Genomic DNA, 24,815 nt, shown 5'->3' with positions numbered 1-24,815 from the left:
CTCTGACGTATTTTTGTTCAGATTTTCTTTAAAATACTTAGTGCATTTTATTTGTTACACATGATAATGTAACGGAACGTTTTAAATAAAAATATGTGTGTGTGTGTGTGTGTGTGTGTATGGTGAGAGGAACGTCTATGTTCGTCTCAAAAGGCGAAAGTGCTTCTTTTTTAGGGGAGAATCAAAATAAAATGTAACAATTAGAATTTCACATTTCGCTGATTATCCTTTCATATAACATATAGGAAACAGCACACACAGATTTTACAAACCATTATCTTACTTTCGTTTTTCTTTTCAGCAGTGTGACGTAGTGGTAGGCGAGTGGTAGGGCACCGCTGAATAAAATAAAGGCACCGTCATGGGTAATGCAAGAGCCTCGTGGAAGCGGGTCTAACAGGGGTCGGCCAGGCGCTTGCATCGGCAGCGGCCTGCTGATACAACAAGTAGGGGAGACGTACCTTGCAACTTATTCGGACTTTCGCCTCTAGTCATCACTGTACCTTTGAAATTTTACAGACTTTCACCTAAAGTCAGCACTGTATTAGAAGTTTATTATACTTTCTCGTTCTGTTTTGAAACGCTAGCCTTCCCTCTATGTTTGCTGCAGTCTTTTCTTGAAACTACTCAGGAAAAGTAAGGTTTTTCCCGATATGAAAAACTGTTGTGAGGTACAGCACTGTCGTATACTTAGGAAAAAATTTCCTATTTGAATTTAAAACCAGTTGAGAAAAACTTGCTAGTACTGCATTTAATAGTCTGTGTTATACTATTACTCTACTACATACCAATAACCAGTGAGTGAAATCAGATCAAGAGCAATTATTATCAAAATCCAGTTAAAAACATTTTGCAGTAGAACCTAATGGTCACTAACACAAATTTCCATTTTCAAGATATGGAAAATTGTTATTACAGCAAAGAAACCCACTTATTTCCTAATATCACGTTTTCTATAGCAGAAGACCCTGTTCTGGTTCAAGGTACAAGACAGAGTACGACTGACGAACATAGGATATCAGCGTGCATTCTGCGAGATAACGATCTTAATACATCTGCTGTCGTATTCTACATCTGGTGTCAAGTTACCCATTTTGGCTTCTTGGTACCGCCACTCCTCCTCCACCAGTCGAATTCTGCGGGCAATTGTGCGAGCTATGTTCAAGGTCATAACGTAACTTAATAGTGGTCATATGGTCGTACTCTCACTTCTAACGCAAGTGGGCTCGATACTGGTCACATGGTATATAATTAGCAGGAAACTGCGATCAACCGATGGGATCACAATAAAATGGTGGGAAACTCCTCCCTTCCCGCTGGACCAATGAGGATGAAGCACCCCCTCCCCACCCTTTCCCAGCCACACCCCATCTTCATCTTACATAAATGTGACACTGGGTGGGTGAAGTACAGTCAGGAACTGGGCAGCATAGAAGAGTAACAGGCTGTGTCTATTTGTTAATAACAGATTAAGTTAAATCACGTAACTTGAGTTCCGACCATCATTCAAAACACCAGCAGAGATCACACCCTGGCAGATATAAAGTACTCTTATTCATTCCCAGCTTTAGGTATTTTTCCGTAATTTTTCGTATTTTCCTCAGTTTAACGTATTTTTTAAACAATTTCATATTTTTGGCATATTTTCCATAATTATATGAATATTTCCACATTTTTTCGTATTTTATCCAACTACGCAATATCCATCCCACTATTTATGAAGCCGCGTCGACATCATGTTGCTCCCAGCCAATCAGAAGGCAGAATGTGTCCGAATTACTTATCATTGCTATTGAAGCACCCCATCTCCCTCGTAAATTTTCATAATTTCGAAACGTGAGTGGCTGTAGGCTGTGTCTATAAATTATGTCACTCAAGGTCAGTTTGTTAACGTAATGAAATATTTCGTCATTCGAGGCCCCAGAAGAAACTCCACACTGTAAAGAATGTAATAACTGCAATTGCCACATTTTTAAGCATTTTACCTAATTCTGTGCCGACGTCGCATCAATATCACATCACCTCGTGTCGCTTGATGGTATCACGTCAAATCGATATGTTCTGTTGCACCTTATGCCGCTTCACGACGACGCCTCAACATTGCATCACTTTGTATCGACGTCATGATACTCTCGTAGGATGGTGCGATATACTTGTCACTGCTTGGTGACCACCGTTATTAGTGAGTATAATGTCTTAGTAAAATTCTGATGATTCCAACAAAAAGTACGATGTGCAGCACAGTGCTACAGTAGATACGCACCTGGAGACCAGTAACTGCGACAACCACAACGAAAATTATGTCACTTGCAGGATAGTCTGCCCCTCAAACTTCGATGAGTTAGGTATAGCCACGCACACTGCCACTCAAACCACAAACGGCCGAGAAAGTTGCGATGTAATCCTCTCCGGGCTGACGGCCGACACAACAGGTACCAGAGCACTGCATCCGCCTGGCGAATTCATGTGAGCAGCGTTCGTCTATGTCACTCGCTATGCCAACGCACGCGGAATCACGCGCTTGGCAGTTCACTCATTCGCCATCACTCGGTGCTCACTCACAGAATGACGGGCAACAGCTGCGTGCCCATGCCATGTGGGCACGGAAATACATCCTGTAACTATACAACTTCGACACAAGCGCCTGGCAAGTGTTGTAATGCATTTAGAATTAAACTTTGATTTTAGCTGTCGATTTTCCGTGTTTCCTATGGAATTACTGTGTGCTGTATACCTGAGATTCACATGTGTTACCACAGTATAACCAGAATTAAAGTGATAACCGAATATTGAGTGTTACTGTAGGTCAGTGTTTCATTTGTGGAATTGTTTATTTACGTGAAATAACAGCTGATTTGAACAGAATAAATTAAAAAGGTTTACATTTAGTACGTGACAATAGACTATAAACTTCGACTTTGTTTATAATTAACAACAACAAAAAATCAGTCCAGCTACAACGTAAGCTTTCAAATCGAGCAAACAAGCTAGTAGGATTCATTACAGCTGATAATATGAGCAGAAAGAGAAAGGAAGCGTAAGGTGTAGTGGTGAAAAGAGAAGGGTATTATTCGAAAAGAAGTCTGTCTGGATATTTATTCTAATAAGTAGAACATTTAAACAAATTCATCCGCCAATAAATTATCTGCAACTTACATAACGAATAACATATAATGCCACCGTATTTTCTTTGTTTACTTCTTGTACAGAATTAGTGTTTGCTCCCTTGGCTCAGTGCAGTTTCTGTTTAATAAATAACTTATTAATAGTTTGTCCAGAAATGTGCATTTGTGGGTCAGGGGCTTAAGTTCCAGACTACAAAACTTATGGTCACGGTTCGATCCCCGGTTGCTTCAACCATTTCCTCTGTTCTTATCCCTTCTTCCACCAATAACAATGACAATAATGCCCTCTAACGGGCTGTATACGTCGGTTCAGAGGCTGGAAGAAATCAAGGGCACACCACAATGCCTAGTAAAGTATTGGAGTGCTGAAAATATCTTCAAGATGAAAATATGATTTGATTGATAGCGTAACAAATGATTCAAAAAATGCTTATAGGCGGACGTCCTCAGAAGTTTGGGCAATTATGCACTAAACAGCCACAAGTCGAGTATCCAGCTTAGTCGACCAACTGACGGTCAGACGTGACCGATGAGCCGAGCGAGATGGACTTGCAATATGCTATGCCTTTTTTCTCATAACAAACGTTCTTTATTATAATTATAAAAATTATTTTTCCGTCGGTTTACTTGCCTTATGCGCTGTGTATTATAAGTTCACTTACATATATGTTGGGGCATACATAAAATATAGTAACTCATCTATTTCCTTGCAATGAATTTTGCATGAAAATCTCGTTAGTTAAAAATTCACGAATGTAAGAGAAAAGTCCTGTATCGAACAAAGGAGTACCGATGCCGTGTGTCATTGTCAGTGATGAGGCATCTGGTGTATCTTAAAATTTAATGCATGCTTACGGCGGAAGGAGTGTAACAAACAGTGAAAGCACCTTCAAACACCAGTGCAGAGCCATGAAATCCCAGTGCACAGCTACTCGGGCTTCAAAGCACGTAACTTTTTATTGGCTGCCGATGGTGGCCTGCTAAGTACTTTACAGCCCTTGGAATACCGACTTAGCCCCCTTCAGCTGTCTCTGCACCTGCCAGTACGTCTCCCCTATCCACTGCTAACCTAGCGCAACAAGTCTAACTAAGCAGCTAACGATGAGAATCCAGCCAACAGAAACTCTCAATGTTCAACACCTTTCTTAGACTGCTAACACTAACGGATATGCTTGTCTCCTTGATGTAATCAGGCAATTCGTGGTTGTAGCTCTACAAAATGATTTAATCAAGCGACAACGCCGTGGTTCCTAACGATTAACATCACCAGACGTTTCACGTAAAGTCTGCTAAAATGTTTATGAAATGCTGCTGGACGTCCAAAGTCATCCAAAGTGTTTGAGGGTTATTTCTATATTTACTGTTAGAATATGGAATAGTTTTTCAACCTGAGTATGTAAAAGAATTTGCAGTATTGCAGCACACTTGCAACTTCTGTGTTGTGAAAGTGTCAAGAGACGACATGGAAGACGTATTTCACGTTTCTACACAGACTGCAAATAATGGAGCATAATCTTATTAAAAACAAGTATTTGACCCCTATTGTTGCTCATGACCAAGCAAGGCTTACAAAAACTTTCAGCCATATAATACCCAAAGAAATGTCAAAAAAGAGCGGGTCATGAGTTTCGAATGACTTAATGATGTAAAAAGGTTTTATTTGGAAAGTGATTTTAGATGTGAAGTTAAAGTGGAATCACAACGAACTATTTGCCAAAAACTAAAGCAGAATTGATGATTTCTCAGTTCTTTCTGAACAAGATTGTAAGCTGGAAATCATAAATCGATGTCATCATAAAAGACGAATTCAGGATTGCACTGCATTTGTAGAACGCATTTTCTTTTGTGTCGTAACGGTAATTCCTTAAATCAAATAAAGAATCTGATGAAACGTTACAAAGAAAGAGCTGTTATGAAAACTAAAAATACATTCGTTTAACAAATCACAAAGAACTGGAGCAATAAATACAGTTTGATTTCAGATTTGTCTGTTACTCTAGACACTTTTATTCACAGATGATGAATAAGTATTTTTATTAGTGTAACTGAATAATATTTCGAACAATATCTGTCGTTTACGAATAATAAATAGTACTTTATATTTCTATTACTTATTCGTCATTCGCATAAATTTCGACCAATTCTGATGCTAAGCGAAGTGGACAGTGCATTTGAGAACTGGAAATTCGCAACCTATGTGCAATTGACAGCAGACACCTGAAATCCGCATGGCTGCGGAGAAGTCCACACGTGGCTGTGCAGCCGCGTTGCCGGTGTACGTGCGCTCACGCTGCTGTCATTAGCATCGGTAATATTCGGCAACTTTCGTCAACATACACGAAGCGTATTCACGCTCTATCTCGCACACCGCTGGTGTGTGTGGGCCACCAAGGTGGGCTATACACATTGGCCATGCGGTTGCAGGTCTCTGAAAGGTACTGCTGCTGTATAAGTTCTAACCAAGGGGTCTACTGCCCATGCTAGCAATTACAAACAGTTCATAACACGTCGATGGAAATTTCTAAGACTGCTACAAACACATATCTAGATTATGAGGAATTCGCTCTCCCACCCTCTGCATTCACCAGACAATACAAGAAGAACGAGTCAAGTGAGATACTGGTAAGGTATGGAAATCCTCGAATACTGGTAAGGTATGGAAATCCTCGAGTGCCCATGGCCACCATTGCACAGATGGCTGCCAACGAGAGACCTCCACATATCGTGCCCAACACTAGCCAGACCGTCTCCCAAGGCATCGTAGAGAAAGATGCATAATTATGGGTGTAATCATCTCTGACATGACGTCAGCCACAAAAGAAGCTCACTCATTCAGGAAGAGGGCATACCAACTAGGAACACCAGACTTAGCTTGCAGACACCTACACACTCAACAGAGAAAATATGTTGACAACTTTACAGATAAACGTTGCAACCCTTTTACACACCAAGCACGCCCTTCCCAACTCCCTTTCTCTCCAGACCAATAAGAAACAAGGTCTCCCTCTACCACGTTCTTAAAACTTGCGCTTATGAGCGGGCGAACCAATTTCCATATGCACAGCACTCCTAGGTGGCGTGAGTACACGTAATTATAATTACAATATGTGCACAAAATAAAATCTACAACGTTAATAGTTTGCGGCGATACCGTATGACTTGTACCTACAATCCTGGAATAATGCAGACTGTCCATGAGATCTGCCATGGGTCTCAGACACAGTAAAAGATCTTGTGATATTAGTAATGCGACATCAAATTAAAATTCGTAAACATATGTGGGAACAGTCGAAAGTATATACGTCCTCGCCACACACAAATGAGACTGAGGAAGGGCCACAGTGCAGGTACAAAGTCAACGACTCACAGAGGTTACAGTGTCTCTGCCATTATGCTTTAAAAAAATCTAATCTCAGAAAAGCATAGACTTTGAACAGTGTCTGCTGGTAAACCGATTGTCCAAAGACTCAGTTACAATTACCCTACAACTGTTTGGTTTCAAATTACGACCAATGTCTACCGGAAAAAAGAGCTGTCCTTACATGATAACTGGACGAACACCATCATATGTAGGATGAGATGCTACGCATCTCTATCACCACTTCCAGAACAGCGGACTACAGGAGTTCAAAATGGTTCAAATGGCTCTGAGCACTATGGGACTCAACTTCTGAGGTCATCAGTCCTCTAGAACTTAGAACTACTTAAACCTAGCTAACCTAAGGACATCACACACATCCATGCTCGAGGCAGGATTCGAACCTGCGACCGTAGCGTTCGCGCGGTTCCAGACTGTAGCGCCTAGAACCGCTCGGCCACCCCGGCCGGCGACTACAGGAGTGGCAGTGCCAATGCCGGCACTGTGAGCCTAGGGAAAATAAACAGACTACAGCCGTTCATTACCTATCCCTATATTCTGACGCTATCCTGGAAAAGAGCCATCTCATTGACTTCGAGTAACAACGGGAAAACGTCCTGGTAAATGAAGGGGAACCCCGACCTGTTTGTGTCGCTAGCAGTAATGGCCAAAAAATTCTATCCTCCCACCCGAGATCAGAGCGTCCGGAAGATTGAGACAGCCCCTGCGACAGTTAAAACGAAACAGAAGGCGAGCTGCACCCACACACTGTGAGTGATGTCTCTCTAATCCCACAAGCCTGCGTTCGACAAGTTTTGTTTTGTGCCATCTGTCGAATCAGTTTTGCAGCTTCAAATGGTTCAAATGGCTTTACGCACTATGGGTCTTAACATCTGAGGTCATCAGTCCCCTAGACTTAGAGTTACTTAAACCTAACTAACCTAAGGACATCACACACATTCATGCCCGAGGCAGGATTGGAACCTGCGACCATAGCAGCAGCGCGGTTCCAGACTGAAGCGCCTAAAATCACTCGGCCACAGCCGCCCGCGGTTTTGCAGCCCTTAGGGCAGTATGAATAAAAACGCACTAAAATTAATTTCATTACACAACTGTGACACGCTGGATTTACCCATACAGCATTATTAACAAAAATACATTATTTTCGTTAAGAAAAACATGTTCTAATTGCACTCATTACAGAAATGTCATCAGATGTGAAGTGCTGGACATTAAGATTTTATAATGAATCCACCTCTCCCCTGTTTTACATACGTTGTTAGATCTCCAACAACAAACAACCCGTCTAAGACATAGTGAATGATGACGAAGCGCAAATCAGCTAATACCGGAGTCAAGTTCTGAAAATGATGCTTCTGAGAAGAAAGTTAGTAAGTATTTAATAAGTCGATTATACTAAGAAAAAAACGTTTTGAGACAAATGTGCAGTAATTTGTGTCATGTTTACCATCGTGATGGGAGCCATTAAAAATATGTTATAGCTACGTATCTAGCGGCTATTACGATCAATCATCACAAGACTGACTCACAACTTTTTCTTGAAAGACGTAAAAAGGAGTTATCATCAACCCACGTGTTTTATAATGTTGCAGGCCACACTTCGTAGCATTGAATCTTTTGTTGCTTGTAACACAATCCTTACGAAGAAGAAGACTTTTCAAAAACCAATAACGTAATGTTGGGCTTGGTACCAGAAGTTTCAGTCAACACGCTAGTATGATGTGAACTCAAATAGTACAACGTTATTTTCGTGAAACACTTTTGAGGAGTAACATACACACCCAGAAAATTAAGGATCGACAAACGCATTCGTTTGTGCCACTGTTTTTGTGAGTGTCACAAGATACTATACTGTGTATGAGTCTTTGGTAGAGAGATGTGCACCGAGCGAGGTGGCGCAGTGGCTAGCACAGGACTCGCATTCCAGAGGACGACGGTTCAATTCCGCGTCCGGCCATCCTGATTTAGGTTTTCCGTGATTTCCCTAAATCGCTCCAGGCAAATGTCGGGATGGTTCCTTTGAAAGGGCACGGCCGACTTCCTTTCCCGTCCTTCCCTAATCCAATGAGACCGATGACCTCGCTGTCTGGTCTCCTTCCCCAAAACAAACCAAACGAATAGAGATGTCATATTCTCCTGTTCCTGTTATGAGTGACTTAGAAGTCAGACAAGCATGAAAACTTTAGTAGGTAATGGTCTAAGTCTGCTGGATCAAGAATACCTCCTATGCGTATCAGGTAGGTATATTTTCCAAGACTGCCAGGACTCGCGCCTGCATTATTAGACTCACTGTCACTAGTTTCATTCCATATTCTTAACACATTGACAAAACCTCTGGTGAGGGTTATGTGTTCGACATTCACAGCACTCGCAAGTAACAAACTTGTTTTCAACACCATTAACGTAGCTGACGAAACGATTAGGTGAACATATAGCCAATCCTTCTGCCATTACCAAATCATTCCAGGTTCTGATTGCGTTAATCCTCCCATTACCGAATAATCCATTCAAACTACAGTCTTCCACAACATGTACACAACCAGCTAAAAAATGACACTTACATATTCCAATTTTGTACGAGTCATAACAGTAAAAAGACGCCTCGAGCAACATTTTCTTAGGACTGCATTTACGATAATTTAAAAAAGTAATGGACTAAGTCTGCTCGACGCAGATTGCTTCCTTTACGTATCAGGAAGATGTACTTTGTTCTACATCTTCGCTAGCAAGACAGTCAGACCATCGAGAGATGCTTAGTTGTTTTGTGCATTCTCATATTTACTGTCACCATAATTTTTCATATTATTAATCTCTCAGCTCTGGCATCGTTGGAGGAAGGTAATGGGGCCCCCACTGGGGAAGACAGTACATGAAACAGGGTAACTGTGCTACACGTGTGTTTTTTAAAAATGTCAACTCTTCTACCCTGATGTGTGTGTGTGTGTGTGTGTGTGTGTGTGTGTGTGTGAGAGAGAGAGAGAGAGAGAGAGAGAGAGAGAGAGAGAGTGCTTTAGCGTTGGCTTTGCACTTCCTGTTGACGTTTGGAGGCTGTGTTCAGACAGTTGGAAGGTATAAAAAAACAGCAAACCGTACGTGATTATGTAAGTAATGAGACTAAGTATGCTCTCGCACATCTACATACAGAATGTGGAATAAACGGATACACATCGAAAAATGTGGAAAATGACAAAAACTCAGTAAAAAGAAAAAAAGATAGAAAGTGGTCACATAGGTTATGTGCATTTACACTTAGAGCGAAGCCAAAATGTGACATAAGTACTAGATTAGTGTGTGTGGAGAGATTTCATGGATGATTTTCTGTAGAGCTATAAGAATGAGTGATCTATTAGAATCACAGCCCATCTGCCGTCAAACGGAGGGAGATCAGTGCTAAATGTCGAGAGAGAGAGTTCATTGTAGTTCCGTTGAAAAAAATATGAATTTTATTATTTATGCAAAGGAAGGGATAGACATGGCCCAACACATATTCTTAAAAAAAACGAACTTATTGTATAGATCGAATAATCGGCCGGGTGGAGCTGTAACGACTAGATATAAGAGAGGTAGTGACTCCAAACATGCCTTCATAGTGGAACCATGGTACATTCTAGATACACAAGACTAAACTGCCATGCTCCCTATAGTTGCTTGTGTTCGAGGAAACGATAACGTGGGAAACGATAATGTTATTCTAAATTGTATAGTGTTCTCCAATCAGTACATACTAATTGGAAGTCATATGTATTTGGAATCGCAAAAAAATATTTTGATACAGTGTAAAGTGTTATACTTTCAGAATCAAAAGAAGTATAACACATTACTATAGATGAAATGAGAAGTTTGCTGACAGAGGATAAAAAACGACTCTGTGGACAACGTGGACAGCGAAAGTTTTATGTACATGTCAACATTATGGAAAGGATAGCTATTACTCACCATGAGTCGCAGATAGGCACAGCAAAAAGATTGTCACAACATGATATTTTGGCCAACAGGGCCTTTGTCGCAAATAGACAACAGACACACATACTCACACAAACGCAACTCTCACACATGACCACAGTCTCTGGCAGATGAGCCAAACTACGAGCAGCAGCATATGAAGGGAGAGGCAACCAGGTGAAAGTAAGGAGGACGTTGGGGAGAGGAGAGGGAGGGATAGCAGGATAGGGATGGGGGACTGTAAGATGCTGCTAGCGGGAGCGTTCAGAGGCAATGTGGAGAGAGGGTAGGGCAGCTAGGTGCGGTCAGGAGGTAAGACGGAGGGTGGGAGAGAGAGGGGGGCAGTGGAAAAGGAGAGAAGTAAAAACACTATGCGTTTTGGTAGAATCATCATCATCATCAGTTATCTGCTATATTAGCAGGTCCTTTGCCTCTCCATTTTCTGCGATCCATTGCTTCCTTCTTAAGGCTGCTGTATGTTGTACCGTCCATCATGTCATCCAGTATCTGGAATCTCTTCCTTCCTCGCTTCCTTTTCACTTCTACATAACCTTCTAAAACTGTTTTTATCAGTCCGTCATTCTTTCTTAATACATGCCCAATCCAATTTCTTTTTCTTCTCTTTATTACATCTAGTAACTGTCTTTTCTCTCCCATTCTTCTCAGTACCTCTTCATTTTTTACTCTGTCCATCCAACTTATTCTTTCCATCTTCCGCCATGTCCAGATCTTCATAGTCCATGTTTCAGCGCCATATAGAAGAACACTCCATACAAGACATTTTATGAGTCTCTTTCTGAGTTCTCTGTCCAGACCGCTGCAGAAGATTCTCCTTTTCTTATAAAACGCCTCTTTTGCCATTGCTATCCTTGTTTTAATTTCTGTGGTGCACTTCCAGTCGGTGTCTATCCTGCTTCCAAGATACTTAAAATTTTGCACCTGTTCTAGTGTTTCTCCATTCAGCACAATTTTTATTTCCTTATTTCCTCCTATTGCCAATACTTTTGTTTTATTTGTGTCAATTTTCATTCCATATTTTTTTTCCGTTAGTTGCAATGGTGTCCACCAAATCCTGTAATTCTTTTTCCACTGTGGCTAGAAGGACCATGTCATCAGAAAATCTCAAGCACCCTACTCTTCTTCCTCCAATTTCTACTCCTTTGTCATCTAATGAGCATTGGTCAATCATAATTTCCAAGTACAGGTTGAAAAGAGTAGGTGATAAACAGCATCCTTGTCTTATTCCTTTCCCTAGTCTGATCCAGTTTGTACTTTCTCCTCTCACTTTAACTGAAACTTTTTGATTAAGGTATAATGAGTTTATAAGTCTTCTGGTTTTCCAGTCCATTCTCTTTTCCCTCATAATAGTCGCCAGCTTGTCCCAAACCAAATTGTCAAATGCCTTTTCTAAATCGATGAAGCACATATATAGGTCTCTTCCTTTTTCAATAAACCTTTCTCCCAAGATTCGTGCTGGCCGCGGTGGTCTAGCTGTTCTAGGCGCGCAGTCCGGAACCGCGCGACTGCTACGGTCGCAGGTTCGAATCCTGCCTCGGGCATGGATGTGTGTGATGTCCTTAGGTTAGTTAGGTTTAAGTAGTTCTAAGTTCTAGGGGACTGATGACCACAGATGTTAAGTCCCATAGTGCTCAGAGCCATTTGCACCATTTTGAACCCAAGATTCGTAGGAGGCCTATTGCATCTCTGGTGCCCGTATTCCGTCTAAAGCCAAACTGCTCCTCGCCGAGATTCTCCTCTATTACTTTTTCAAGTCTTCTATTAATTATTCTTAACATCACTTTGGCTGCATGTGAAATGAGGCTGATTGTCCTGTGCTCACTGCATTTCTTGGTTCCTTGTTTTTTCGGTAATGGAATCATTACTGTTGTCAAAAAGTCCTCAGGCCATTCACCACTGTCATATATTTTATTACATGGTTGGTTGTTTGGGGAAGGAGACCAGACAGCGTGGTCATCGGTCTCATCGGTTTAGGGAAGGAAGTCGGCCGTGCCCTTTCAGAGGAACCATCCCGGCATTTGCCTGGAGTGATTTAGGAAAATCACGGAAAATCTACATCAGGATGGCCGGACGCGGGATTGAACCGTCGTCCTCCCGAATGCGAGTCCAGTGTTAACCACTGCGCCACCTCGCTCGGTATATTTTATTACATAACCTCAATATTTCTCTTATTCCATTGTGGATCAAGCATTTTAGTATTTCTCCCGGTATTGTATCTGTACCTACTGCTTTGCCATTTTTCATTGCAGCAATGGCAGACTTTACTTCTTCCATTATGATGGTCGGTCCTTTCTCTTCATCACTTACACTGTTGTGTCATTCAAGTTCCAGAGTTTCTGGTTTGCTATTTGTATCATATAGCTCTTTTATATATTCTTTCCATCTCTGGAGGTCATCGTTACGATCTTTGTACACTACCTCTTCTTCTTTACTCAAAATTTCCATAGTAGCACTTCCTGCTCTGTTTTGTTCCCATGTCATAGTCTTTACTCTGTTGTATAGTAAGTCGCATCTTCCCTTCCTGTCCAGTTCTTCAATTTCATCACATTCCTCTTTTAGCCATTTTTTCCTAGGCTGCTCTGTTTCTCTTCGCAGTTCGTTATTTAACCTGCGGTATATCTTTCTTGCATCTTCAGTGTTCTTGTTTTTCAATTTTCTTCTCTCCTCCATCTTGGAAATCATTTCTTGTGTGACCCATGGATTTTTTTTGACCTTTTTCCTTTTACATATCCTATATTTTGCTGCCCTGCTTTAATGATTCCTTCTTTCAGCATATTCCAGTACTCATTGGCATTATCAGATGCTTCTTTGTCTCGTAATGTGTTTAGAAAGTCCCGAGACAGCATTTCTGTAATTTGTTCTTTGTTGGACCTTATCTTCTCTAAAGCCCACTTCTTCACCATTGTCGCCTTTTTCAGTTTTTTCGTTCTTATTTCTGCCATAAGTAAGTTGTGGTCACTATTAATATTTGCACCTGGTAATGTGTGCACCTTCTTGATTCCATTCCTGTATCTTTCTTCTACCAGTATAAAATCGATTTGGTTTCTGTATTTATCCCCTGGTGATTTCCAAGTGTAGAGCCTCCTCTTATGGTTCTTGAACCATGTGTTTGCCGCTATCAGCTGCCTTTCCCTGCAGTAGTCAATTAACCATTCGCCTCTGTCATTTCTCTTTCCAAGACCATGACTGCTTACTATGTTTCCCTCTTTCCCTGCTCCCACAATAGCGTTCCAGTCTCCAATTACTATTTTGCAGCATTTTTTATTTTCGTCCGTTATTCTCTCTATTACATTGTACGTTTCCTCTACAATTTGGTCATCATGTTCTGAAGTTGGCATATACACCTGGACAATCGGTAAATCTCTTTGTGCTCCTTCCAGCCTTACACCAATAACCCGGTCATTTGCATAGTCTACATATTCCACACATTTAGCCAATTCCTTTGTCGTAATCATTCCTACTCCATTAATTCCTTTTACTTCTCCTCCTGAGTAGTAGAATACATATTCATCTGACTGCAACTCTCCATGTCCATTCCATCTTACCTCAGCAACTCCTGCGAGGTCCATATGATTCTTTTCCATCTCTCTTTTAAGGTTTTCTAGTTTTCCTGCTTGTAGCAGAGTTCTGACAGTCCAGGTACCAATTCTCGTTTTGCCTCCTTTCAAGTTGTTGTCCCCCCCCCCCCCCCCCCGGAGATCCGAATGGGGGACCATCCGGACACTGATTTAACATGAGAGGAAGCCATTTTTTGTGCATAAAATGGAGACTACATTATGCAGGGAAGATAATTGCGGTGGTATTCCATTGCCTTTGGTAGAATAGAGGGCTGTATAATGCTGGAATGGGAACAGGGAAGGGGCTAGATGGTAGATGGGTAAGGACAGTGAGTAACGAATGTTCAGGTTAGGAGGGTTACAGGAACATAGTAAGTACTGAATGGATGGATCCCACCTGCGCAGTTCAGAAAAGGCTGTGAAGCAGTCACTGAAATGGAGAACATCTTGTTGGGCAGTGTTCAGCAACAGGGTGGTCCTGTTGTTTCTTGGTCACAGTTTGTCTGTGGCTATTTATGTAGACAGACAGCTTATTGGTTGTCATGCTCACATAGATTACAGCACAGTGATTGCAGCTTACCTTGCACATCACATGACTGGTTTCACAGGTAGCCCTGCCTTTGAGGGAAGAGGTGGTGTTTGTGACATGACTGGAATAGATGGTGGTGGGGAGGATATATGCGACAGGTCCTGCATCTAGATCTATTACAGGGATGTGAGCCAAACGGTTGGGTGCAGGAGTTGTGAAGGGATGGACGAGGCTATTGTGTAGGTTCAGTGGGTGGCGTAATAACACAGCAGAAGGCGTGGGAAGGATAGTGGGTAGGACATTTCCCATTTCAGGGCACAACGAGATGTAGTCAAAACCCTGGCAAACAAAGTAATTCATTTGCTCCAGGCCTGGGTGGTACTCATTAACGAGAGGAATGCTCCTCTGTCGCCACACTGTGGGACTTTGGGAGTTGGTGGGTGACAGGAAACAGGCATATGAGATTTGTTTTTGTACAAGGTTGAGAGGTTAATTACGTTCTTTCAACGCCTCAGTAAGCCTTTTGGTATATTTTGAGATGCAAAGCCACATGTGGCTAGACTGTATGGGAGGGACTTCTTGGTGTGGAATGCGTGGCAGCTATCGTAGTGGGGGAATTGTTGATGGTTGGTAGGTTTGATACACTATGTGATCAAAAGTATCCTGACACCTGGCTGGCGCCATCCATCGGTAACTCCGGGATTTAGTGTGGTGTTGGCCCACCCTTAGCCTCGATGACAGCTTCCACTCTCGCAAGCATACGTTCAATCAGGTACTGGAAGGTTTCTTGGAGTATGGCAGTCCATCCTTCACGGAGTGCTGCACTAAGGAGAGGTATCGATGTCGCTCGGTGAGACCTGGCAAGAAGTCGGCGTTCCAAAACATCCCAAAGGTGTTCTGTAGGATTCAGCTCAGGATTCTGTGCACACCAGTCCTTTACGGGGATGTTAATGTCGTGTAACCACTCCGCCAAAGGCCGTGCATTATGAACAGGTGTACGATCGTGTTGAAATATGCAATCGCCATCCCTGCATTGCTCTTCAAAAGTAGAAAGCAAGAAGGTGCTCAAAACATCAATGTAGGCCTATGTTGTGATAGTGCCACGCAAAATAACAAGAGGTGCAAGTCCATTCCATGAAAAACACTACCACACCATAACATCACCGCTTCCGAATTTTACTGTTGGCAGTACACGACGCTGGCGGTTGACGTTCACTGGGCATTCGCCATACCCACACCCTGCCATCAGATCGCCACATTGTGTACCGTGATTCGTCACTTCACACAGCGTTTTTTCACATTCCAGTCGTCCAATGTTTACGCTCCTTACACCAAGCGAGACGTCGTTTGGCATTTACCAGCGTGATGTGGGCCTTACGAGCAGCCGCTCGACCTTGAAATCAAGTTTTCTCACTTCCTGGCTGTCATAGTACTTGCAGTGGATCCTGATGCAATTTGGAATTCCTGGGTGATGGTCTGGATAGATGTTTGCCAATTACGACCCTCTTCAACTGTCGGTGGTCTCTGTCAGTTAAGAGACGAGGTCTGCCTGTACGCTTTTGCGGTGTACGTGTCTCCCTCACGATGTCTAATGACTACTGAGGTCGCTGATATGGATTACCTGGCAGTAGGTGGCAGTACAATGCACCTAATGTGAAAAAGGTATGTTTTTGTGGGTGTCCAGATACTTTTGATCACATAGTGTATGGACAGAGATACCGTTGCAGCCATCTTTGAGGAGGAGGTCAACAATGAGGAAGGTGGCTTTTTGGATTGAATAGGGACAGGTGAAGTGAATGGGGAAGAATATGGATAGGGTGCCCTCACCATCGTTCCAGACAATAATGATGTCATCATTGAATCTGAAACAGGAGAGGGGTTTGGGATTCTGGGTGTTTCAGAAGGATTCCTCTGGATCAACCATGAATAGGATGGCATAAGATGGTGCCATGCAGGTGCCCTGGCAGTACCCCAAATCTTTTTGCACGTAATGCCCTCAAAGGAAAAGTAATTGTGGGTGAGGGTATATATTTGGTCATAGTGACTAGGAAGGAGGTTGTTGGTTTGGAATCCATTGGGCTTTGTGAAAGATGGTGTTCATTCAATTACGGTAAGGCCATGAGTATTATGGAAGTTAGTGTAAAGGGAGATGGCATGAACAGCAGTGAGCAGGGCACCATGTAGTAAAGGAACAGGAACTATGGAGAGTGGGTGGAAGAAGTGGATGGTATCTTTAATATAGGGTAGTAGTTACATAGGATGGTAGTTTGTGGGTAATAGGCTCAAGGTGCTGGTCTACAAGAACAGAGCTTCTCTCAGTAGGGGCACAGTAACGAGCCACAGTGGGTTGTCCTGGATGGTAGGGGTTATGGAGTTTAGAAAGCATGTAGGAGGCAGCAGTGCATTGAGTGGTAGAGGCGAGGAGAGAGATGGACTCCAAGGAGAGGTTCAGGGATAAGATTAAGACTTTGAGGAGAGACTGTAGATCCTGCTGTGGCAGAGTTTGTAGGTGGATGAATCTCACAGCGGTCCTTCTGCCACATAATCCTTGCAGTTCAAAACAATGGTGGCAGAGCCTTTGGCACTAGGTAAGATCATAAGATCAGGATCAGTTTTTAGGTGATGGATTGCGGTTCTTTCTGCAAATCTAAGGTTTGCTGGCACTTCGAGTGGTTCAGGGAATGATGATGAGGGAAAGTGTGGGGTTAAGATAATCTGGAAGGTTAACAGGGGCTGATTTGAGGGCAGTTAGGCGGGGTTCAAGCCTACCAACCAGACTCAACCAAAGACCAAGTCTGATTACTGGGTTTGGTGGCGAAGAAGCGTGGCCACTGTAGGGACTGGAAGAAGGAGAGAAGGTTTTTAACAAGCCTTGCATGACTGAATTTGGGAGTGGGAAAAATATGAGGCTTTGGGAAGGACTGATATTTCTGTAGGGCAAAGCGTTTGAGTAAAGGTTCATGACTGTATTTCAGGTCTGTTTCGGTTCTGGGTTCTGTGTGATGGGAGAAAGTTTTGGAGGCTTGGGCAAATGTAAGTAGGTCTCCAAGATAGGGCTTGAAGCTATGACGGGATGCGGGGAAGGTCTGGAGGTTGTTGTAGAGGTGGTGGACAGTGATAGTCCAAGGTGGATGTATGAAGTGAGCAGGGTGAGAAATTTTTTGAGGTGGCATTGTGCATGTTGCTCTCGTCCCTGGAGGGCAAGAGTTTCAGTGTGTGTTGTGGGATCCAGGAATTTGGGATTGCATAGCAGGAGGATTTTATGGATAGAGAGAAGGTATTCCAAAGAGGTCAGCGCTTGACTAATATGGTTTTGCAGGACTATGCTGGTGAGGACTATGGATTGGCGAATTTGACCGGATAGAGGTCATTGTGGAAGAAAGGGTGGCAGCCAGAGATGGTAAAGCCACGGTAAAGCCATTTTGGGGGGATTCCATGAGCCAAGCAACAACGCAGGAACAGTATGTGGGACTTGGTTATGACCAGTGATAAGAAAATTTTTCTGACTTGAAGCAGATGGAAGTTGCAAGGATCCTTGGTGGTGCAAAAAACGCGAAAAAATATGTAAATAACGTAGAATTGCGACCGAAAAAATTCGTTAAAGTACATCCAAATACATAGGAAAAAGCACGATAAGGATGAAGCAGATAAAATAATAGGAAGCAAGATGAAATAGGACGGAGTAGGTAGATAGTGAAAGGTGGAAACCAATTGAAATGTGCGTGAAGTCAAAATGTGAACAAAGAAAAAATATAAATAAAAAAACCAATGCACCCAGTCCTTTTACTTGTCGTCTTTCCCGCAACTAATCCCCTCTCATTCTCACCCTCCATGTTACCTCCTGAATGCACTGAATGCACCTAGCTGCCCTACCCCTCTCCACCTCGTCCCTCCATGCTTCCACTACCAGCACCTTACGTCCCGAGCCCTATCCTGGTACCTCTCCCTCTCCCAACCCCAGCGTCATCCTTACTCCCACCGAGTTGCTTCTGCCAGAGACTGTGGTCATGTGTGTGTGAATTCCGTTTGCGTAAGTGTGTGTGTGTGTGTGTGTGTGCGTGTGTGTGTGTGTGTGTGTGTGTGTGTGTGTGTGTGTGTGTGTGTGTTGGCTTTTTGTTGTGCTTATCAGTGACTCACCATCTCCGCTATATGGTGAGTACAACTATCCTTCTCATAATATTGTTACATTGCGTCCTGGATTTTCCGTTGTTTGATTTTATTTATGAGAGTTAGATTAGCTCCTAATACTATTGATTGGCTATTGTCTAATTTATAAACACATTTGTAGTACATTTAACCTTTTTTTTCTATTGTTCGCTATGTCGGTATCAGCTGTGGGAAATTTGTTGCTTTCGACACATTAAGAGTGACAGGTTTGAGGGAGAGTGAATGCACATTGGCGATGAACGGTCTAAGATGCCATTAGCACACACGTTGTCACGCGTGTTGCGGCACATTAGTGTGATCTGAACCGTGGGGATCACTCAGTATCTCTTAACTGTCATCCTGTGACCTCTTGTCATTATCCTCCCAGTAGCATTTTATCATATGTTACCATTTAAATAAACGGTCAACTGCTTGCTACAAAGTGGTCTGGGTGAATTCAAAGTGAATTTCCTCCTTCATTAAGGAGTTTTGGTAGGTAGGTAGGTAGTTAGTGTTTAACGTCCCGTCGACAACGAGGTCATTAGAGACGGAAGGAGTTTTGGATAGTGGATGTATACAGAAAGAAAGTACTTACTTCCTACCACTTGGCCTTAAGGCAATCACGTTGCATTACATCTGCACTTAGGGGAATTAACTAAAAGTGCTGTCATCTGAGCCTTTACCCAGATGTTTTATATGGTTCTTAAACTAAACCGTGTCAGACAGTAGTAACTGGCCGAGACACAAGAAATAACAGGGAAGTAACCGCTTTTGTGACATTTATGAGTTCCTAACCAGGAGCGAATTTTATTATATCATCTGTGTGCCTTAATAGTTTAGTTTCTTGAGTTTCTGCATGTAAATTTAATATCTAATAGCCACAGTTTTCGCGTTTTCGTTTGCGTCGAAAAGTAAATCGATTTTGTGACATATTACAAGTTTCTAATCGGTGTGAATTATTTAGTTTCACCTGAGTCCTTCGGTAGTTAGGTTTTTGAATATCTGCGTATTATTAGACACATTTTCTGCGTTTTCGTCAGGTTCTATAGTAGAGTTGCGCAGTACGTGCCGATAGTCCGTTTATCTGCATAATTTAGTTTTCCACGGTCTTTAGTATCCACAGGGGCTGCGATTGTTGTGTGCGGATGTGAGCCGTGTTGGTGACACTTCACTCTCAGCTTCAGGCTGTGATGGCTTCGGTTACACAGCTTGAGGTTGTAGTGGGTGGGCGCTACTGTTGTGGCCCGGCCATGGGGATCCAACGGACGTCCAGCACGTCCAAGTCCTCCGACAGGTCGTCACCGGTGGCCAACCCAGTTACTGCTCGAACTGAAGTTGACCCCTCACCTGTGGTCGAGTAGGAGGTCGTACCAGGGCGAAGCAGGTGGCAACAGACTTCCCAGGCTGCCTCACGTAAGGCCTCCCCAGTTTGTCTGACAAATAGGTTCCAGGTGCTGTCTGTGGCTGACACTGTCGCTGAGACAGACGCTGTCGCCTGTTCCGTTTCAGAGGAAAGCACTCAGCCTCCAAGATCCGGGCAATTACAGAGGGTGGGATTATTGGTAGTGTGGAGCTCCAACGTTAGGTGCGTTATGGGGCCCCTTAGTGACTTGGCTGACAAGAAGGGAAAGAAAACCAGTGTGCACTCCGTGTGCATACCGGGTGGAGTCATTCCAGATGTGGGAAGGGTCCTCCCAGATGCCATGAAGAACACAGAGTGCAGCCAACTGCAGGTTGTTGCTCACGTCGGTTCCAAAGACGTGTGTAGCTTTGGATCAGCAGAGATTCTCTCTAACAGAAGTGGTAAAGGCTGCCAGTCTTGCTTGCAAGATGAAAGCAGAGCTGATCATTTGCAGCATAGTCGACAGGACCGATTGCGGACCTATGGTACAGAGCCGAGTGGAGGGTCTGAATCAGAGCCTCAAACGGTTCTGCGACCGTGTAGGCGGTAGATTCCTCAACTTGCGCCAAAGTTGGTTGGGTTTCGGGTTCCACTGGATAGTTCAGGCGTCCATTATGCGCAGGAGGCGGCTACACGGGTAGCAGGGGCTGGGTGGCGTGGACTGCGCGGTTTTTTTAGGTTAGAGGGTCTCGGGAAAACACAAAAAGGGCTTCAGTCACAAAGGGAGCAGGCTGAACGCATGAAGAACGTAGATACAGGAACTACTGGTATAACAGTTGTAAATTGTCGTAGCTGTGTTGGGAAAGTGCCAGAGTTCCAAGCGCCAATAGAAAGCACTGAAAGCTGGCTAAAGCCGGATACAAGCTCAGCCGAAATTTTTGCGAAGAACCTAACGGTGTTCTGAAAGGATAGGCTAAATACGGTTGGTGGTGGCGTGTTTGTTGCTGTCAGAAGTAATTTAACTTGTCGCGAAATTGAAGTAGATATTTCCTGTGAATTAGTATGGGCAAAGGTCATTGTTGGCAACCGGAATAAAATAATAATTCTATTCTTTTACCGACCTCCCAATTTAGATGATACAGTTGCTGAAAAGTTCAAAGAAATATTGAGTTTGATTTTTTCAAACACGTACCCGACTCATACGATAATAGTTGGTGGTGAGTTTAATTTACCCTCGATATGTTGACGAAAATACGTGTCTAATTGCATAGGTACGCATAAAATATCATCCGAAATTGTGCTAAACGCATTTTCTGAAAATTATTTCGAGCAGTTGGTTTATGAACCCACGCGAATAGTAAACGGTTGTTAAAATACACTTGACCTCTTAGCAACAAATAATAATGAGCGTCAAAATCGATACAGGGATTAGTGAACACAGGGTTGTAGTGGCAAGATTGAATATTGTAATTCCCAAATTCTCCAAAAATAAACGAAAAATATACCTATTCAAAAAAGCAGATAAAAATTCACTTGACGCCTTCCTGAGAGACAATCTCCACTCATTCCAAATTAATAATATAAGTGTAGACCAGATGTGGCTTACATTCAAAGAAATAGTATCGGCAGCAATTGAGAGATTTATACCAAATAGCCGGACGGTGTGGCCGTGCGGTTAAAGGCGCTTCAGTCTGGAACCGCGTGGCCGCTAAGGTCGCAGGTTCGAATCTTGCCTCGGGCATGGATGTGTGTGATGTCCTTAGGTTAGTTAGGTTTAATTAGTTCTAAGTTCTAGGCGACTGATGACCTCAGCAGTTAAGTCGCATAGTGCTCAGAACCATTTGAACCATTTGATATACCAAATAAATTAACAAACGAACGAGCTGATCTTCCTTGGTACACAAAACGAGTTGGAACACTGTTGCAGGAACAACGAAACAAACACGCCAAATTTAAACAGACGCAAAATCCCCAAGATTGGGATTTTTTACAGAAGCTCGAAATTGAGCGCGGACTTCAATGCGAGATGCTTATAACAGTTTCCACAACAAAACTATGTCTCGAAACCTAGAAGAAAATCCAAAGAGATTCTGGCCGTATGTGAAGTATGTTAGCCGCAAGAAACAATCAATGCCTTCTCTGCGCGATAACAATGGAGATACTATCGAAGACAGTGCTGCCAAAGCAGAGTTACTAAACACAGCCTTCCGAAGTGCCTTCACAAAAGAAGACGAAGTCAATATTCCAGAATTCGAATCGAGAACAGCTGCCAACATGAGTAACGTAGAAGTGAATATCCTCGAAGTACTGAATCAACTTAAATCACTTAATAAAAGCAAGTCTTCTGGTCCAGACTGTATACCAATTAGGTTCCTTTCGGAGTATGTTGGTGCATTAGCTCCATATTTAACAATCATATACAACCGTTTTCTCGACTAAAGATCCGTACCCTAACACTGGAAAGTTGCACAGGTCACACCAAGATTCAAGAATGGTAGTAGGAGTAATCCACTAAATTACAGGCCCATATCGTTAACGTCGGTATACAGCTTGATTTTGTAACATATATTGTGTTCAAACATTATGAATTACCTCGGAGAAAACTGTCCATTGATACACAGTCAACATGGATTTAGAAAACATCGTTCCTGTGAACAACAAGTAGCACTTTACTCACATGAAGTGTTGAGTGCTATTGACAAGGGATTTCAGATCGATTTCGTATTTCTGGATTTCTGGAAGGCTTTTGACCCTGTACCTCACAAGTGGCTTGTAGTGAAATTGCGTGCTTACGGAATATCGTCTCAGTTATGTGACTGGATTTGTGATTTCCTGTCAGAGAGCAAGTGACGGAAAGTCATCGCGTAAAACATAAGTGATTTCTGGCATTCCCCAAGGTAGTGTCATAGGCCCTTTGCTGTTCCTTATCTACATAAACGATTTGGGAGACAATCTGAGCAGCCGCCTTAGGTTGTTTGCAGATGACGCTGTCGTTTATCGACTAATAAAGTCATCAGAAGATCAAAAAAACTGCAAAACGATTTAGAAAAGATATCTGAATGGTGCGAAAATTGGCATTTGACCCCAAATAACGAAAAGTCTGAAGTTATCCACATGAGTCCTAAAAGGAATTTGTTAAACTCAGGTTACACGATAAAACAGTCTAATATAAAAGCCGTAAATTCAACTTAATACCTCGGTATTGCAGTTACGAACAACTTAAATTGGAAGGAACACACAGAAAATGTTGTGGGGATGGATAATCAAAGACGGCGTTTTATTGGCAGGACACTTAGAAAATGTAACAGATCAACTAAGGAGACGGCCTACACAATGCTTGTCCGTCCTCTTTTCGAATACCGCTGCGCGGTTTAGGATTCTTACCTGATAGGACTGACAGAGTACATCGAAAAAGTTCAAAGAAGGGCAGCAAGTTTTGTATCATCGTGAAATATGGGAGAGAGTGTCACAGAAATGATACAGGATTTGGGCTGGACATCATTAAAAGAAAGGCGTTTTTCGTTGCGACGGAATCCTCTCACGAAATTCCAATCACCTCCTCAGAATGCGAAAATATTTTGTTGACACCGACCTACATAGGTAGAAACGATCACCACGATAAAACAAGGGATATCAGAGCTCGTACGGAAAGATATAAGTGTTCGTTCTATTCGCGGGTTATACGATATTGGAATAATATAGAATTGCGAAGGTGGTTCGATGAATCTCTGCCAGGCACTTAAATGTGATTTGCAGAATATCGATGTAGATGTAGATGTGGTTGACCGATGGAGGTATAATGGTAACTATTATCTACGTCTCCAAAATTTTAATTATTTATCATGGAAAATGATTAAGCAGAATCGTGCTGCTGGTCATCCTCATATAAAAAAAAAGTATTGTGAGCCATTTATTACTACTACAGAGGTTTCATAAGTACTAGATTGAGGACCTATACCTAGATTATCCACATTTATTTATCAAAAATACACGTCTTTATTTTACTTATAACGACATCAATATCATCCATATATTATGACGATCCTAAGGTAGCATTATCACACGCTACCATATGTTAGGTTAGTGGATTTTGGAGCTGCGTCTCACATATTCTTGTACACATAGAGGCTGATACTTTAATAACCACTCGCCGTTGAGTATGCATTTTTGGCGGGCAGGGAAGCACTATGCATGTCGCTTGTTGTTAGCAAACTACACACTCCCATCCAAAAGGTAGTGCGGTATCCACATCATGGCACACACACAATATAGTGCAAGTTCAATTAGTAGGTCGTATGACTAAGTGTTGCCACCATGGCCATATATTACGGCGTTTTGCTACTGCAGCGATCAATCGTCATCCTTTAAAATAAAAAAAAATAAAAAAAAAGCATTTGCTGTTGGGAGTCATAGCGCCATGCTATGACACAATCCGCTGTTTGTGCTTCATATCTATGAATACCAAGCCAGACTGACTTCTTCTAGAGAAATAAATTTTATGTGGATGGCTGTGCATACTTTCCTGGCAAAGAAGTCCAATAACTGATCATAAAGCTATTCTCTGTATATCTATATTTTCAATTATCTGATCTGGAAATCGATTACGTGAGCCACTAAAAACCGTTGCTGACAGTTCTACCGTGGACTATATGGTTGGACGACTGTCTAGATGTCATAAACAATCCAGTGTGGGATAAATTACCTACCCAGAGGCTTTTTTTTCTTTGAAAGTGTTAAGAATATGCAAAATTCTAGTGACCCTATACATGAGAATGCA

Source organism: Schistocerca piceifrons, chromosome 4, assembly GCF_021461385.2.
Source record: "Schistocerca piceifrons isolate TAMUIC-IGC-003096 chromosome 4, iqSchPice1.1, whole genome shotgun sequence".
Classification (NCBI taxonomy): domain Eukaryota; kingdom Metazoa; phylum Arthropoda; class Insecta; order Orthoptera; family Acrididae; genus Schistocerca; species Schistocerca piceifrons.
This window is presented reverse-complemented; position numbering follows the sequence as displayed.